Here is a 17,687-nt window from a genome sequence, read left to right on the forward strand (position 1 = left end):
ACCACTGGATTTGATAATGTGAAGGTGCTATAACAAGTGGATTTAGACAATAGGTAGGGACTAAAGACTGACACCATGCATCCAAGAGAGCAGAAGATGGAGAAGTAAAGAGAGCAGGTAGTAACCATATCCACCTGTCAGGTGCTTTGCCCATTTTTAAGGCCTAGTTAAAAGGCCCAGAAGCCTCCTCTAATCTCACCAGCTAGAGGCAATCGCTCTATTGCTCAATTTCCACACGCACTTTTCTTTGAGATACCAACTTGAACTCTCGTTATTTATGCTCTTTGTGGAGAAGGATCACACTTAGTTAATCTTTCTATGCCCCACAGTGAAGGAGTAATAGGTTCTGAGTAATTGTTGGCTCAAAATTTAGGAAAGAAAAAGCTTTGAAATATGCTGAAAAAGCAATGAGTGTTACTGAAGTACTAAGTGAGCAGAGTTCTAATGTCACTTACCAGAAAGGGAAGATGCTGAAATTCACTTAGCTGTGAAGTAAATGTGAACTATTGGGAGATAAAGAAGGCAGAAGTAATCAAAGAGCTGAAAAAAGAGTTTCCTTAATTATCTCTAATGTTATCTTCATTACTGAGCACTATGTGGCACTAAATGGCAGTTATGTGACAAGCCACTGACCCATGCACAGATGACAACAAACCATGCATCCTCCTCTTACCCATACATAGCTGCCAGGCCTAACCTGAACCACCAGCTCTGCCTATAAAAAATGTAATGAGCCAGGAAATGCTGAAGCTGTAGTTAAGGAGCTGTATGGTCATAATTTTTGTTTGTTCGCTTTTATTTTTAATAATATAAATTTTACAACAGAAAGAATGTTTGTAAAATCTGCCTAAGTAAGTTAGTGAAAAATAGCAACCCAGAAGACATAGTGATCGTTAATAAGTGTATATCTAGCCACAAAAACATGGTGGGTATTAGATTTTCAGTGGCTTTGAATGTCACAGAAGTGATTAGTATTTACAGAATTTTCTGTTTTAGTGGTCCTTAGTCTACACCCATTCATTCTACCCAATAATGATTTTCAGTTTAAACTTTCTGTAAATTAAATGTCTCAAATATGTGAACTATACATAATAAAAGACTTTCGGTAGATTTTGATTTCTAAGTCTTACAGGTCTTGATTGCCTCTTTTGAAGCCCCAAGGCACTAAGCCCCCCAAAGACCTGAGTGCAATCTCCTCAGCTGTCATCTTTAAACTTTCTTCCCCCCAAACCAACAATCTTCCCCAAAACTGATGAATAATCCCCAACGTGTGGAGCAAAGGTGATTTATTCTCTATATCTTCCTTTTAAAAGATAATATACATGAAAACTAAGCCAGAAAAATAATCCTTTTTTACCTCTGTGGAAAAAAATCAAGAGTGTATTTCTTATGAAAGAGCTCCACACGCACAAAAAAAGTAACTGCTAACTAAAACTAGAAATGAAATTTGAACTTTCTCTAAAGCAAGATAAATATACACTACTTATTTGAAAATATGTTTATTTGTAAGAATATGTTAAAGCTGGTTATTGATTTAAGTACGGGCTGTATTTTCTGAATCAGAGCCACAAATTTGCCTTCTGGTATTTACCAGAATGTAGATAAAATTATATATTGCACAACACAGTGTTTACTATATCTAGTGAGGAATAAAGGGGAAATTATTACTATTTAGAAATAACTTTCAGTGCTTAGACACATATCTATTATAGAGGATATGGCTCTTCCTAACGACAGAAAACACGCACAAAGCAAATAGAAGTACTACTTTTAAAGCACTTTTTCCTGGTAAACCTTCACATAAAAAGAAAATCTTAGGCTGCTGTGAAAAACTACAATATAAATCACTGCTTCACAAAGATCTTAAAATTTTTCTGCTTTTATTAAATCTGTGGGTTTTTTCATAATATGAAGAACCATTAGCATATGTTGAAAAGCACTACCTTTTTATCTAGTCCAGCCTCAAAATCAATTGAGGAATCACCCTAAAGCAACCTTGAAAGGTGGTGTTCATACAGCACCTTCGTGAACCTTCTCAGCAGCATAAGTTCATTACTTTGTTAGGCAGTCTAATCCACTTTTTAAAACTCTTTAACTGTCAGAACATTCTAGAACAAATATCAAAAACATGAGCCTGAGTTACAATTAAGGAAGCCAGACTAGATGCCATTGGTCTTCATCCCTTAATATGCTCCTCACCCTACGGAAATATACTTAAGTCCTTTGCTGTTAAGGAAGTGCAAGGAGGAGGTCCTGGGGCACCAAGATTCCTTTTAACAAGTCCTGAACCCCAAACTGCTGTTTGGTTGGTTGGTTGGTTGGTTTTTAATAACATGTGTAAGAAGAATGATTTATTACAACGAAGTCCATGAAAAATCATATAAAATAACCATTTTCTGAATGACATCCGTTAAGACCTCCTGAAGACAAATGTACAAGGGGTACCTCTGAGAAGCCAGACAGAGAAGTTACTGATACCAAGTCAAAAGCTGGAGGAGGAAGGAACATGAATTTGTGAATTAAAAATGGAAGGGTGTGGGTGGGGAATGGGGTCCTGAACAAAGGAAAACAGCCACTGCTCATTTCCAGGGTACAGGCTGTGGACAGCTGTGCGGAGCACGCACGGCGGGGGCGGGCCGCGAGCAGGGTAGGGGCGAGACGGCAACCCCACTGCCACTCACACACGTAAACAGTAAACATCAGTTTTGGGGGCGGGGGGATGTACAGGCGCACAGAACCTGTGGGCTCTACTCCATGTCAGCTAAATATAAACGCAGAAGCACTCATCTCCCACTGTCGGGGGGAGGGGGGGCGGGGTGGGGCGGGGCCGGACTCGCACCTGCCGGCTTCCGTCCCAGCTTCAGTGACCTCTTCCCCAGCAATCAGTCCTGTCCCGCAATCCACACTCCCACAGATGCGGAATTTGGCTAGGACTTCTATCCAGCTGATTTGTTTCACCTTCTACTTCACCACTGCACCCAGTCCTTAGCTTCACAGTATATGTATGTGTGTGTCTGTGTGTGTGTACATACATAGATACATGTGTGTATGTATGTTGAATTCATAAGAATATTTATTATTTGGGGAGGCTTTGATTTTACTTCAGATAAAGTAAAATGGCAACTGAATATTACATTTATATCTGCAATTTAAAATTGTTCCAGGGTATGTTTAAATGGGACCAAGTATTTTCCAAAGCCTTTTTAAAAGTGATTGTTAGATTTTCTAGATTCCAAATAGTAAAATAGTATGTTAAAATGGAAACTATGGAAAAATCCTAGCCTATGGAAGAATCAAGTGTTTTAATTTCTGACTTTAATGAATTAAACATTGGTGTTAAAAAACAATGTCTTCTCCGTGGTCTTTGCGTTGGGAAGAGAGACTTACGTCACTACTCTTTGCTACATCATTGGGACCACTGTTCTTCGTGGTATGTAAAGGGCAGGCTTTATGCATCTGCTTTATGCAACGTTGTCTTTCCAGTGTTTAGAAATGATTGCCCATAAATTTCAGCCAAAAGTCCATAGGCAAATCAGGTCACCAGTGCTATCTCAGAGTTTGTAACATAGGTATGAAGATTTACTGTGGCAGTGGACCATACATCTAGTAAGCGAGTATCTTTATTACTATCTGGTAAAACAAAGCAAACTAAATCAAATTATTTTCTCCATAAGAGCTCTAAGATTTTTGAAAGAATACAACTGATGTCCCCTGAAATCTTTACTCTTGGCTAAAAGATCAAAAAATACTGTTTCCTTTCTTTACATCATTGCTCTGGGTTACTTCTCCTGGGCTACACCTTGAATGAATTCAGAAAAGTAGCTTCTGATCAGTACAGTGGGACTCTCCCCTCCTGTGACACTATTTCTTTTAATGCAGCCTAAGATGGCAGTGGATGGGCTATGGCATTAAGCATTGCCAGATGTTTCGTAGTTTATACTCTGAGTCATTACTGCAACTCATGTCAAAATTCTAAACGGAAATGTACTCATATTAGCTGAGCTGCAGTTCTAATAGGTCACAGTTCCTATGTGCCTTTAGAGGTCTCTATTTTCACCACAAATCACTGCCAATCATGGCAAGTGGCTGCCTGGTTTACGTCCTAGGTCTAAGAAAATACCTCTGCTTTCTCTCACACTGAGCAGTGATCATTTCTTACTTTATAACTTCTAAAATTATCTTTCTACTTCCCCGTATACACAGGACCTTGACTAGGTTCTATTTTTATATGAGCCAATGCTTTTTTCTATATATGTTATCTTTTTAGTCCCTAAAAGATGTCTTTAAAAGGCTCTTAGGACAAATGTCCTTGGAAAAAAATAGACATATTTATTCTTTAAAACAATTTCTTTAGCTTATCCGAAGTGAAAACATAGGTAGAAAAATTACTGATTTTATCTGGTTGTAAGTTACATTGATACCCAATTGGCTGGAAAGGCAATAAGCCACCTTAAAATTACACATCTTAGCTATATTAACTATAAATTTGATAGTTTCAAAGTGATGTCTGAAAACCTTTTAGAGAGTCCTTGATAAAGTTATTTATCATAAATTACTAAAAATACTGGTAGCAGTATGCTTTATCTTATCTCCTAACTACTTTCCCCCCAGCTTCTGCTACAAAGCAGGATGGTGGTTGTCTTAGCACTGTCTAAAGAGTACAAAGTATAGACATTATATGATTTTAATAATACCACAAAGTAGTCTGAGTAACTTTTTTAGATCATAATATTTTCAAATCTTTATGTAATTGTACTTAGTACAAAATATGAGATTCATTTTCCTACAAGGTCAATTAAACATGCAATTAAAAGTTACTCCTGCATGTCTTCGTCCCATAGCTGTCAGTGCGAAATCTCTAGGGTCATCATCTCTGCACCAATTTGGACATCGTACAGAATTATGCACAAGAACTGTATTCCAAATGGCTTTAAAATATTAAAAGTTCCATTTTACAACTTCTGCTCAGTGTGGTGAACCTCCTTCATCTTGAAAAATGTCATAAAGTTGTTTTATTCTTCAAAGTGCCTGATTTTGTGGGTTGTGGCAGGAAGGAGTGAAGGGCAGAGCAGATCGTGAAAAAGAAACAGTGCAATCAGCACCAGCAAAGAGACAGGACAATACTTAGGAAAAAGCTACACAAATTTTCCCTCATTCTGGGTATTTCTTTCCACGCTTTGTATATATATATACACATACATATATATATATATATATATATATATATAATGGCATATTATTCAGCCATATAAAAGAATAAAATCCTGCCACTTGTGACAATATGGATGAAACTGGAGGACCTTACACTAAATGAAACAAGCCAGAAACAGAAAGTTAAATACTGTAAACACTCACTTATATGAGGAATCGTAAAAAAAAAAAAATTAAATTCATAGAAACAGACAGTAGAATGGTGGTTGCCGGGGCTAGATGATGGGAGAAATAGGGAGAAGTTGGCCAAAGGGTCAAACTGTCAGTTATAAGATGAATAAGCTCTTGGGATCTAATGTACTACATAGTGACTTAATAATACAGCATTATATACTTGAAATTTGCTAAGAGAAGATCTTAAGCATTCTCATCATGCACACACACAAACACATAAAGGTAGCTATATAAGGTGATAAGTGTGTTAATTAACTTGATTGTAGTAATCATTTCACATATACATATATCAAATCATTACATTGTACACTTTAAACATATACAATTTTATTTGTCAATTATACCTCAACAAAGCTGGATAAGTTTAAATAAAGATAAAAGTAATATACACTTATCAACACTGCGAATAAATATGAAAATCTAGCTAACACGAAAAATATTCTAGGGAAATATAAACCAGCAAAGTGGCCCATGAAGCAGAAAATCATAAAATCAAAGAAAGGGTAATTAAATGTATTCAACCACAAAGATATCAGACGTACTAAACTGTTTTTATAAAAAGCTAATTTCAATTGTATAATGCTTGCTTCAAAATATAGAACAAAAAATAGATAATTCCTAATTCTCTGAGCTTAGCATTGACTGTGGCCCCCAAGACAGAAAAGCAAGTAAAAACGTATATTAATCACACTTATACATATAGAAGCAAAAATTCTAAATAGAGTATTGGCAAATCACAATCAACACATCATTATAATAATGACATCATTACCAACGGTTTAATCTCAAAATTGCAAGGATAGCACAATTAAAGAAAATTTACCAACAAAATTAATCCATTAAAATAATCTATCTAAATTAATATACATCAATATATCACTGAATGACATCCAGCAATCATTCATGATTAAAAGAATTTCTGGCAAACAACTTTCATAAATATATCTACTATATACCTATAGCAAATATATGTACAGTATAATATCCAAAGTCTAGAATAATGTACGTTAAATTCAGAAATTTAAAAAGTCACCTCTTACCACCACTACTAATCAACACTGTCCTAAAGGTTCTAGCCACTGCAATAAAACGAGAGAAAAATAAGTGGAGAATGGATGCAAAAGTTGGAAAGTATGAAATGAAGTATTATTTGCAGAGGATAATGATTACATAACCAACCGAAGATAGCCGACCAACAATTAGAACTAAAGAGAGAATTCAAAACTGCCTAAATACAAGATTTTTGAATTTTGAAATCTGAAATGGAGGCATTTGGCTGGATCTGAATGAAGCTGAGAACTGTGAATTTTAAAATTACCTCAAGTCACCTTTGCCAGAAGAAGCCTTCTTTCCGCTCTCCTATCAAGGAAGCCAGCCTTTCCCGGATCAGGAAAAAAAAGTCTTTACGCCAGCGGCGGGGCGGGACTTCCGGCCTCGAGGCATTTGCGCGCCCTGATTTTTTGGTTCCGGCTGCTCCGGAAACGTGGACGGGAGTGCTGGGGAGGGGCAGCTTCTCCGCCGGCTCTGCCGCACCATACCGAGCATACTTTCGCGCCTGGGACCTACCTCCGCAGTCGGAACTTACCTCTGTGCTTTGTAGGCACCGTGATGCCCCAGTTCCAGCTTATCGTGAGACTTCGTTCCCCTGACTGTGACCCAGACGACCGGGCCTGTGTTTGCCGGCGCCCACTAGGGTGCGCTCTCTCGGGACCTTGGTACTGTGAAGATGGCGGAGGCCCCAGCACAGAGGGACGTCCCCCGAAGCATTGTGACCTTCGAGGATGTATGCATTCCACTTTACTAGAGAGGAGTGGAACCTGCTTGATGAGCATCAGAAATTCCTGCACTGTGAAGCGATGCTGGAGAACTTCATGCTGGTGATCTCACTGGGACTTGCAGTTTCCAGATACCATATAATCCGAGCCAGAGAGAGAGCTCAGGGTTCTTGACTGGGTTGTCATAGCTCCAGCCAAGGCAGAGGTGATCCAGGAATGCCCTGGCCCTAGTTGTAGCCATAGTGTGGAGGATAGAGATACATATTCTGAGCAGGGTGTTCCTATAAGAATATCAAGGGGCTTCCCTGGTGGCACAGTGGTTGAGAGTCCGCCTGCCGATGCAGGGGACACGGGTTCGTGCCCCGGTCCGGGAAGATCCCACATGCCACGGAGCGGCTGGGCCTGTGAGCCATGGCCGCTGAGCCTGCACGTCCGGAGCCTGTGCTCGGCAACGGGAGAGCCCACAACAGTGAGAGGCCCATGTACCGCAAAAAAAAAAAAAAAAAAAATCAAATGTGTGAAGTCTCCAGGCAGGTCCTTGTAGCCAAAAGAGCCACACATGTGACATGTGTGACCCAATCTTGAAAGGCATTTTGCATCTGGCTGGGCGGCAGGGAACATCTCCTGGGCAGCAACCATATCCATGTAAGTCATGTGGGAGAGTTCTGGTTCATTGACCTTGATGGAATCCTGAGGCAGCAGAGTGGAGAGACATTCCCTAGAATGGAAAAGGGCCCGGCCTCCTCTGTGAAGAGCTGCAGATGCCAGATGTTAAAGAAGGACTGTACGTGCAGAGAGGGCAAGGAAGACTTCTTGGGCAGCTCTGGACTTGGCCAGCACCATGCTACTCACATTTGAGAGAAGGCATACAGGAGTGCAGAGTGTGAGGAAGCCTTCCACACTGGACAAAGGGATTACCAGTTCAGTGAAAGTGGGCAAGCTTGTAGCCACAAAGAGGAATATGTTGGCCACCAGAAAATCTGCATGGGAGGAAAGCCCTATGAGTCCAATGAATGTGGGATACTCTTTAGCCACAGCTGCTACTTTCTATCACACAAGAAAACTCACAGAAGAGTAGCACCTTATGTGTGCAATGACTGTGGGAAAGGTTTTAGCTGCAGCTCTAGCCTCAAAATACACCAGACAGTGCACACAGGATCAAGGCCTTTTATTTATTTATTTATTTGTTTGCGGTACGCGGGCCTCTCACTGTTGTGGCCTCTCCCGCCGCGGAGCACAGGCTCCGGACGCGCAGGCTCAGCGGCCATGGCTCACGGGCCCAGCCGCTCCATGGCATGTGGGATCCTCCCAGACCAGGGCACGAACCTGCGTCCCCCGCATCGGCAGGCGGACCCTCAACCACTGCGCCACCAGGGAAGCCCAATCAAGGCCTTTTGAGTATGCTGAATGTGGGAAATGTTTTGGCAGAAGATCCCACTTCGTTTAGCACCAGAGAATTCACACTGGGGCAAAACCTTATGAGTGCAATGAATATGGGAAAGCCTTCAACTGCAAAGACACAGCACCAGAAAATTCACCATGGAGAAAGGCCTTATATGTGCAGCAGTTGTGGGAGAGCCCATGTCCGTAAAACTGTACTTGTTGAGCACCAGAAAATCCACACTAGAGAGAAGTCTTCTGAGTGTGATGAATGTGGGAAATTGTTTAGCCACAGTGCCTGCATTAAAATACATAAGAGAATTCACAGTGGAACAAGGCCTTACGTGTGCAGTGAATGTGAGAAAGCATATATCAGTAACCCCCACCTTAATCAACACAAGAAAGTTCACACCTCAGTAAAGCCTGTGGATGAAGTGAATGTGGGAAATTCGTTGATGAATCCAGCCTCATTTTACACCAGAGACGTCACACTGGAGCAAGGCCTTATGCATTCAGCAAATGTGGAAGAGCCTACGGAAGACCCTCCCACCTTGCTTGGCACATGAAAGTTCACACTGAAGAAAGGCCTCATGAGTGTAGCAGTTTTGTTGTTCCTTTGCCTGCATTTATTAAGTTCGTTTAGCACCAGAACCTTCACACTGGAGAGAGGCCTTAAGAGAGCAGGGAACGTGCTTTCTCCTTGCTCGACATTGTATGACTCATAAAAGAGAAAAACTCTGAAAGTAGCCTTTGCAATGGAGCCAACAATAAGAAGTTGAACTTCATACATCCAGTATCCACACGGGGGAGATAACTTCAAGGACCAGGTATGTGGGAAGCTTTCAGGAGCTACTTTACATTTTCTAATCTTCCCAGGACCTTCCCTTGGCCTGAGGTATATCATTGCCAGTGTCGGTTGCAGAAACCATCCCACTTCTGTCAGCAGTCAGGGGCCACACACTGTGTGTCTCTTACCCCAATGTACTCAGGTGAGGCAGACCACCAGTCTCTCTCCTATTTCCTGGAGGGAATCATGAGTGATCTGAGCCCACTGGGGATCCTCATTCCCTACCCCCTGGTGGTTTCAGTGTGGATGTGACGCAGCTCCTGCCAAAAAGATGTGAGCTAGAATCTGCTGCAATTTTCCAAAGGTTTTCATTTTCCATGGACAGTATTGACTCTACATGAGCTAGCTGAAATGGATTTCTCCAGCCGCCAAATCACCCAACCTTGGAACTGCCTGCACCACAGTGATCTGACTTGCGCAGTGAAAAAGCATTATTGTAAAAGGCTTTGTTCTATTTACCTGGTGGGGTTGATTGAGAAAAGAAATGGGCTTTCAGGAAACAGGGCTCACTGAGCTCATTTCTTCCCTTCACACCTACAAAGGTTTTGCTTGCTTTCCACAGTTAGGAACAAAACTAGGACTGTGGGCTGAGCTAAATAGCTAAGCAACACGGTAGGCACTAGCCACATATGATTATTGAGCACTTGAAATAAGCTAAGGTATGCTATAATCATAAAATGCACACTGGATTTCGAAGACATTGTATGGAAAAAAAAAAGAAAGAGTGTAAAACATCTTATAACCTTTACATTGACTATATGTTAAAAGCTATTTTGAGTATATTGGGTTAAATAGAATGTTATTAACTTTTTAAAAAAAGAAATAGGCTTTGCTAGCATGAAGACAGGAACATCTTTTGTGGGAGCCCCAAACTTTATGTGCCTCAGAGAAAATAGCAGGATGGCAGAGAACAGCTGTCAGTCTAATTTGGCCTAATTGGCAATGGTGGCTAATCCCTCCTAAGAAAAACTGTTCAGCCTTGTGGGGTTGATTTTATGACCTAGATGTCAGGATCTCTTATGAGCCCTAAGCTAACGCTGATGAAGGGGTAATTGGTATGACAACTTCTAGTGCTTCTAGGAACAGCATGAGTTAAGTCCCTTTTTCGCACGGGATGTCTCACATTCCTCAACGCTGTTGATAGCTGTCTCCCAAGACCTATACAGAAGTCATAGCCCCTGTGAAGTCTAAAATCTGATAGGCAGGTCTAAGTGGGAAGCATAGTTGATATATCTCTTGTTCTAATGCATAGAATGTTATCTTTCCTGATGTTCAAAGGTATTAAGGGTTAAAGGTACAAATTCTGTTTTTATACTTTATCAAATTTTAAGCCATAACACTTAGTAAAGCTAACTCTGGTAAATGTTGTTTTACTTAGAAATCATAAAGTAGGTTTGACTATATCTTATCTAGAGAAAAAAAACTTTAAAAAAAATAATAAAGTATATCTTTTTGATTAAAATAAACATAGAAATACTATGTACAGAAACATTGAGTAGTAGGGAGTGTTGGAGGTTGTGGCAAACTAGAGGTTCTGCGTCTCTTCTGGAGGGCATATACAAATTTCATGTGACAGTGGCTCTGTGGGTTAAAGGTGTACAGAAATTCTCAGGATAGGGCTTCCCTGGTGGCGCAGTGGTTGAGAGTCCACCTGCCGATGCAGGGGACACGGGTTCGTGCCCCGGTCCGGGAGGATCCCACATGCCGCGAAGCGGCTGGGCCCGTGAGCCATGGTCACTGAGCCTGCGCGTCCGGAGCCTGTGCTCCGCAACGGGAGAGACCACAACAGTGAGAGGCCCATGTACCGCAAAAAAAAAAGAAAAAAAAAAGACATTCTCAGGACCTACAGACCTCTTTATCTCCTGTGACCAAGGCCAATGTCATAACAAATAATCTAAAGGTTTCCTGGATTCCTTTACCTCCCTGGGCTGTTGACCTTATGGCCATCACTGCACAGACAGGAACCCTAGGGCAGAGAGAAGAGATTCTCTGTAGTCTTGGATGGGTCTTGTGACCAAGCCAGTGTTTAGGTGGGCGTGGTCTTAATTGTTCTCCAGTTTTTGCTGCTACTGAGGCAGAGCTGATCCTACCAAGATATGGGACATGGGAGATGGTTGAGTTGATATAGGATTGGTTGATTTTCCAAAAGAAGTGGGGGATCCAGATCTTTATGTAGAACCATTTTCTCTCTTAACAGCTTTATTGGTGTATAGTCGGAATACAGTACACTGCACTTACTTAAATTGTACAATTTTTTGAATTTTGACATATGTATGCACCTATAATACCATCATAACAATTAAGGTAATGAAGATATCATTAACCCCAAAAGTTTTCTCATACCCCTTAATAATCTCTTCCTCTTGTCCCTCCCTAATCCACATGCAAGTATTGTTTTGTTTTATTTCATAGTACTGTAGTTTGCATTTTCTAGAATTTTATATAAATGTAATACAGTATGGGTTTATTTTCTTCCTACCTTCTGTCAGTAAGCATAATTGTTTTGAGATTATTTACTGTTGTTGAGAATATCAATAGGTTACTTTTTGTTGCTGAGTAATATTTCACTATGTATGGATTTTATACAATTGTTTATCCATCAATTGTTGATGGACATTTAGGTTGTTTCCAGGTTCTATTAAAAATAAAGCTTATTTGAAGCAAAAAAAAAGAATCTTTAATGACTTCACAGAGGCAGTTCCCTTGCAAAAGAAAGGCAACGCCTCAAGAACAAACCTCACCATTCATATTGCCTCCACATTGCCCTTGAAGGCTCAGGTTCTAGCATGGCCCAGGGAAGAATTTCAAGATATGGGGATGAAGTAGCACCTGTATCTGAGGTAATTGCAAGTTCTTGCTAATTTGTATAAGCAAGAAATCAGGAAGTATTGTGGGAATGGATTTTAAGCTTGCTGGACCAAGGAGACTAGAACATAAGGTTAAATCAGGTAAAATTTATTAAGATGGTAAACTTACCTGAGATTTGGCATTTAATGGACAAGGTGAAGCAGCTGGAAGTGGATCTAACAGTTTGCTAAAGCCCGGATTGAATGGTGGCCTACATAAAAGAGTTCAAATGACCCAGAATTCCCCTGGGGTAATTTTTCTGTATCTCAGAGGTACAACTCCTGTGAATTACATTTCCAAGTTTTCTTGTCCTCTGGCTTCCATGAACATTCAGCCAGTGGGAGGCACTTAAGGACAGGAAGGACAGGAAGTAGAGAGAATCCAGATTTCTTCTCCTCCCTCTATGCTTCATCTGGCTTCTCTGGCAATGTCTGCATCTCCTTTGCTCCAGTAGCACTTGCAGACAGTCCTGCCATGGTTCCAGCACTTACCAAGTTATCTTGGGCCCTGGACACCAGTAAGACAACCCTAGCTTTGTCCCTCTAGCCTAGAGCTGGTAATTGCTTCTTGCTGATACTAATTTCTTTGTTGCCCCACCTCCCCCCAATTTTGGGTCCCCAAGAAATGCATCAACTGAGTAGCTAGTTCCCTTAATTAAAATCCTTCTATTTAAATACTTCTTTAAAGTACTGTTTTCTTAAGTCCTATTTTTTCTGGTAATATCCTAACTAGTAACTAACTATGCTGAAAGAGTGGGAGGGGGAGGTAAGTGTGTGAATAAGAAATACAGGAGCTAAATATTCTTTAGTCATGGTTTCTGCAGAAAGCAGCTTATTCAAAAAGTAGTTGAAGAGAATTTAATGAAATGACTATTCATAGAGTTAAGGGAAGGATTAAGGAACCCAATAGAAGCAGTGATGCACCCAGAGATTAACAATAGTAGGGAAGCTATTCCAAGCCTTATAAAAGAAGGCAAGGGAGAGAGCAGGGTTACTGGAACTGGCAAGACCTATAACTGTGGGAAAGGGACCCCCAGTAGACGTTGTGGCCATCAATAGGGGAACACAGCCATTATTAAAGTGTAATCTGGCAGGGAAGGATCATTAGGGAGGGTGAATAGACACCTGACTTTTCTCTGCTCCTGACCTTAGATCTCCTGCCAATACCTGTAATTGGCAAAATGCTAAGCATAGCTAAAGGGGGCTCTCGTGATCCAGTCCATAGAAGTCATCCTCCCAGGGCATAGAACAGAGCAGAGAGAGGCAAAGATTGGATCTAGAGGAGCAAATAGAGATTGATCTGTGTACTCAATTTCTGAACTGAAAGTTGAGAGCACTTGCTAAAACTGATAAATCAAGAAATAGCTGTAAAAGTGTATGTCTAGGGAAAAACACACTGTTTACCTTTACTCACACACAATACTTCTGACACCAGATGTGTGAGATTTTTCCCACACAACTCTCCAATACCAGCTGAGTGTCCTGCAATTGAATTCAATTCTTGTACTAACTGGAGTTAGCACAGACCCCACAGGTTAAGGGCTCAGTCCCACAAGACTCCCCCCACCTTCAAATGCCAATTACAAGTAGTAGGTCCCCAGGTTACTGACACTTATTTCTGACTTGGCTACAAATCAGATTCCCATGGCCCCCTTCTTGAGTTTAATAATTTGCTGGAATGGCTCACAGAACCCAGGAAAACAGTTTTACTTACTTTTGCCAGTTTATTACAAAGGATATTTTAAATGATACAAATGCACAGTCAGATGAAGAGATGCCTAGGGCAAGGTCTGGAAGGGTCTCGAGCATAGGGGCTTCTGTCCCTGTGGAGTTGGAGTGTGCCACCCTCCCAGTATGTAGATGTTGTTCACAAACCTGGAAGCTCCCCAAGCCCCATACTTTTGGAATTTTTGTGGAGGCTTCATCATGTGGGTACAATCAATCGTTAACTCAACCTCCAGCCTCTCTCCTCTCCTAGGACAATGGGGGTTACAACTGAAAGTTCCAAGCTTCTAATCATGGCTTGGTCTTTCTGGTTACCAGCCCCCTCCTGAAGCTATCCAGGAGCCCACCAAGAATTACCTCATTAGAATCAGAACACTCCTATCACCCAGGAAATTCCAAGGGATTCAAGAGCTCTATGTTAGAACTGGGGTCAAAGACCAAATATTAGAACAAAAGATGCACCTGGTTCTTGTCACTTAGGAAACTCCAAGGGTTTATGAACTCTATGCCAGGAAACGGGGGCAGAGACCAATATATATTTTTATATTATTTCACAGTATATTATATATAAAAATAATACAGCTAAAAGACTTGAAAATGATCACTTCTGAGAGTGAAATGCAAGAGTAGGAAAGGAGGATTTTTTTAATAAGCCATAATGAACTATTTGAATATTTTAGCGCGCGTGTGTGTGTGTGTGTGTGTGTATGTATACGTATTGTTCTGAGTGCCAGTCTCAGACTATTAATAGCCAGTATTGTGGCTGAACCGGCCCTTGTGGTTCTTATTATGATTGCAAGACACCCTTCAGCAATAACCATCAGGAAACTGAAAAAAAAAGGTTTATTGCTTACAGGTCCTGGAAATTACATGGCATACCTGGGGCCACACAGCAAGGTTGCAGGTAGAGAGAGAGAGAGAGCGAGCAGGGACCTGGGGTTCTGCTTTTATTGGGGTCGAGGGTGGGAGCCCAGGGGTTCACCAGCTCACTCTTTATTGGTAAATTTAAAACATAAGAGTGGGAATTTAAAGCTCAGGAAGAGAAAAAACAGGTGGACCAGCGGGGAGGGGGGTACAGGTAAGCAACCTGGCTCTTTAGTCATGTGGCTGGCAATGTGTTTATCAGAGATGGCCATCATCGAAGGGAATGTTTCTTTGAAGTGGATGCCTCTGTAAAGCTTGAGTTAGGCACTTGCATTACAAAAAAGAAAAAAAAAAACTGTCAGGGCTTCATACTATATTAACACATCTCTCTCTCTCTCTCTCTCTCTCTCTCTCTCTCTGTGTCTATATCACGTAATTTAATTAAAAATAAAGTTCTTAGGGCTTCCCTGGTGGCACAGTGGTTGAGAGTCTGCCTGCCGATGCAGGGGACGCGGGTTCGTGCCCCGGTCCGGGAAGATCCCACATGTCGCGGAGCGGCTGGGCCCGTGAGCCATGGCCGCTGAGCCTGCGCGTCCGGAGCCTGTGCTCCGCAACGGGAAAGGCCACAACAGTGAGAGGCCTGCGTACCGCAAAAAATAATAATAATAACAATAAAATAAAGTTCTTAGAACAGAAAAGAGTGTAAACACTTTTGTGTCAGTATATATAGGAAGGATTTAAGTGTCAAAGGCTATTTGAGTATTTTCATGTGCATATGTGGGTATGTTTACAGACTGAAAAGAAAATAGAAAGCTGGAGAGATGGGAAAATTTTTTGAATGATTAAATATTATCAAAAAGCAAGGAGGAAATAGGAGGAAATAGGGTCAAGAGCACAAGTATGGAACTAAAACTTCTTCCAAGAGCAGCAAAAGGGAGGTAAAGATTAATATTCATGCAGATTATGGATAAATTGGAGACCAGACATTGAGAAATTTCTTATCTGAGCATGTCCCTTTATTGATAAAATAGATGTTATATTCATCAGCTGAGAGTGAAGGGAAATGGATAGAATGGGATGTAAGGACAGTCAAGAAATTGTGCAGGAGCTGAGATGGAGATAGAGTGAACATTTGTCTTCCAAAATGGGACACTTTTGACAGTATGTTAGTTTCATGTGGCTGTTGTAACAAATTACCATAAATTGGGTTTGTTTAAAAAAACTGAAATTCAGGGTTTCCCTGGTGGCGCAGTGGTTAAGAATCCACCTGCCAATGCAGGGGACACGGGTTCGAGCCCTGGTCAGGGAGGATCCCACACGCTGCAGAGCAACTAAGCCCATGAGCCACAACTACTGAGCCTGCGCTCTAGAGCCCGTGCTCCCCAACGAGAAGCCACCGCAGTGAGAAGCCCGCGCACCGCAAGACAGAGTGGCCCCCGCTCGCCACAACTAGAGAAAGCCCGCGCACAGCAATGAAGACCCAACGCAGCCAAAAATAAATAAATATAAATTTATTTAAAAAAAAACAAAACTGAAATTCGTTCTCTCACTGTTCTGGAAGCCTGAAGTCTTATGTCAGTTTCCCAGGATTGAAATCAAGGTCTCGCCAGAGTCATGCTCCCTCCAGAGTCCTTGCCTCTTCCAGCTTCTGGTGGTTGCCAACATTCCTTGTCGTGTCTGCATAACTCCAGCCGCTGCCTCCATGGTCACCTCACCTTCTCCTCTTTTGTATCTGTCCAGTTGTCCTCTACCTCTCTCTCATAAGTTTACATGTGATCGCATTTAGGGTTCACCCAGATAAACAGGATAGTCTCATCTCAAAATCCCTACCTTAACCATATCTGCAAAGATCTTTTTTTTTTCTATGTAAGTTAGCATTACAGGTTCCAGGGATTAGAATGGGGATATCTTTTAGAAGTTGCGGGGGGTGGGGGGGAGTGTTAAGGCATGTTCCAGAGGAAGCAATTATCCTTGAGGTAGAGGCAGGAAGCTGCTGGCCCACACACCTGTGTGTGCATCCTAATGAACGCAGCTCAGCACCAGGGTATATGGATTTGGTCACTCTGCAGTAAGCAGTCTTCAAATATATGTAGTAGCCCTAGATAGACACCAGTTGTTTGTGAAGAACTTTGGAATTCAAAGAAGAGAAGTTGAATTTGAATCACTGATTAAATACAGATACAGAAAATGTGGTGGTAATAGCTGATTTCAAAATTCCTAGTTGATATTTGTTATGAACTTCAGGCACCAGAATTTTTTTCATGATGAGTGGGCACCAAAATTTCTAATGCAATATTTTCCCAATGTTTCTGCTAGCTTCTTCCTCATGCCTTATCTCAGTTTCTTAACTTCCCAGATTTCTGTGTGGGAATAACAATTTGGTATAAGCGATAACCTCTTCCCAATAGGGAACATTGAGATCTGACTTTTTCTTAGATTGTCTATTTAAACTCAAATCCATTAGATAATTTCAACTAATTTTTCAACTTTATGCTGTGCAGCTTAAATGTGAATTTCTTAAATTGGAAAAATACAATTAAAGTAAGAAAATTAAATGTAAGGCAGGCATATCCTCCTTTTTCTCTTTTTAAATTTTGTATATACTATTCCCCAACTTTCAGTTGCAAATTTCTGAGAAGGAGCAGAAATTCATTTCCTTAATGAAATAAAATGTCCTATTTAAGCAAAATAATTTCTTCAGTTCTCCTATTCAAAGGAGCATATTCAGTTAAAGAATGATAGGGAGTGAGGAAATTATTTTGGATGAAAAACAAATCCAGACCTGTTAAAGATGCTACTTCAAGAATAATATATAATCTTTATTACTCTGTTGATAGGTAGTTATGACAATATATAAGCATTGTT

The sequence above is a fragment of the Globicephala melas genome, chromosome X, assembly GCF_963455315.2.
Source record: "Globicephala melas chromosome X, mGloMel1.2, whole genome shotgun sequence".
Lineage (NCBI taxonomy): Eukaryota > Metazoa > Chordata > Mammalia > Artiodactyla > Delphinidae > Globicephala > Globicephala melas.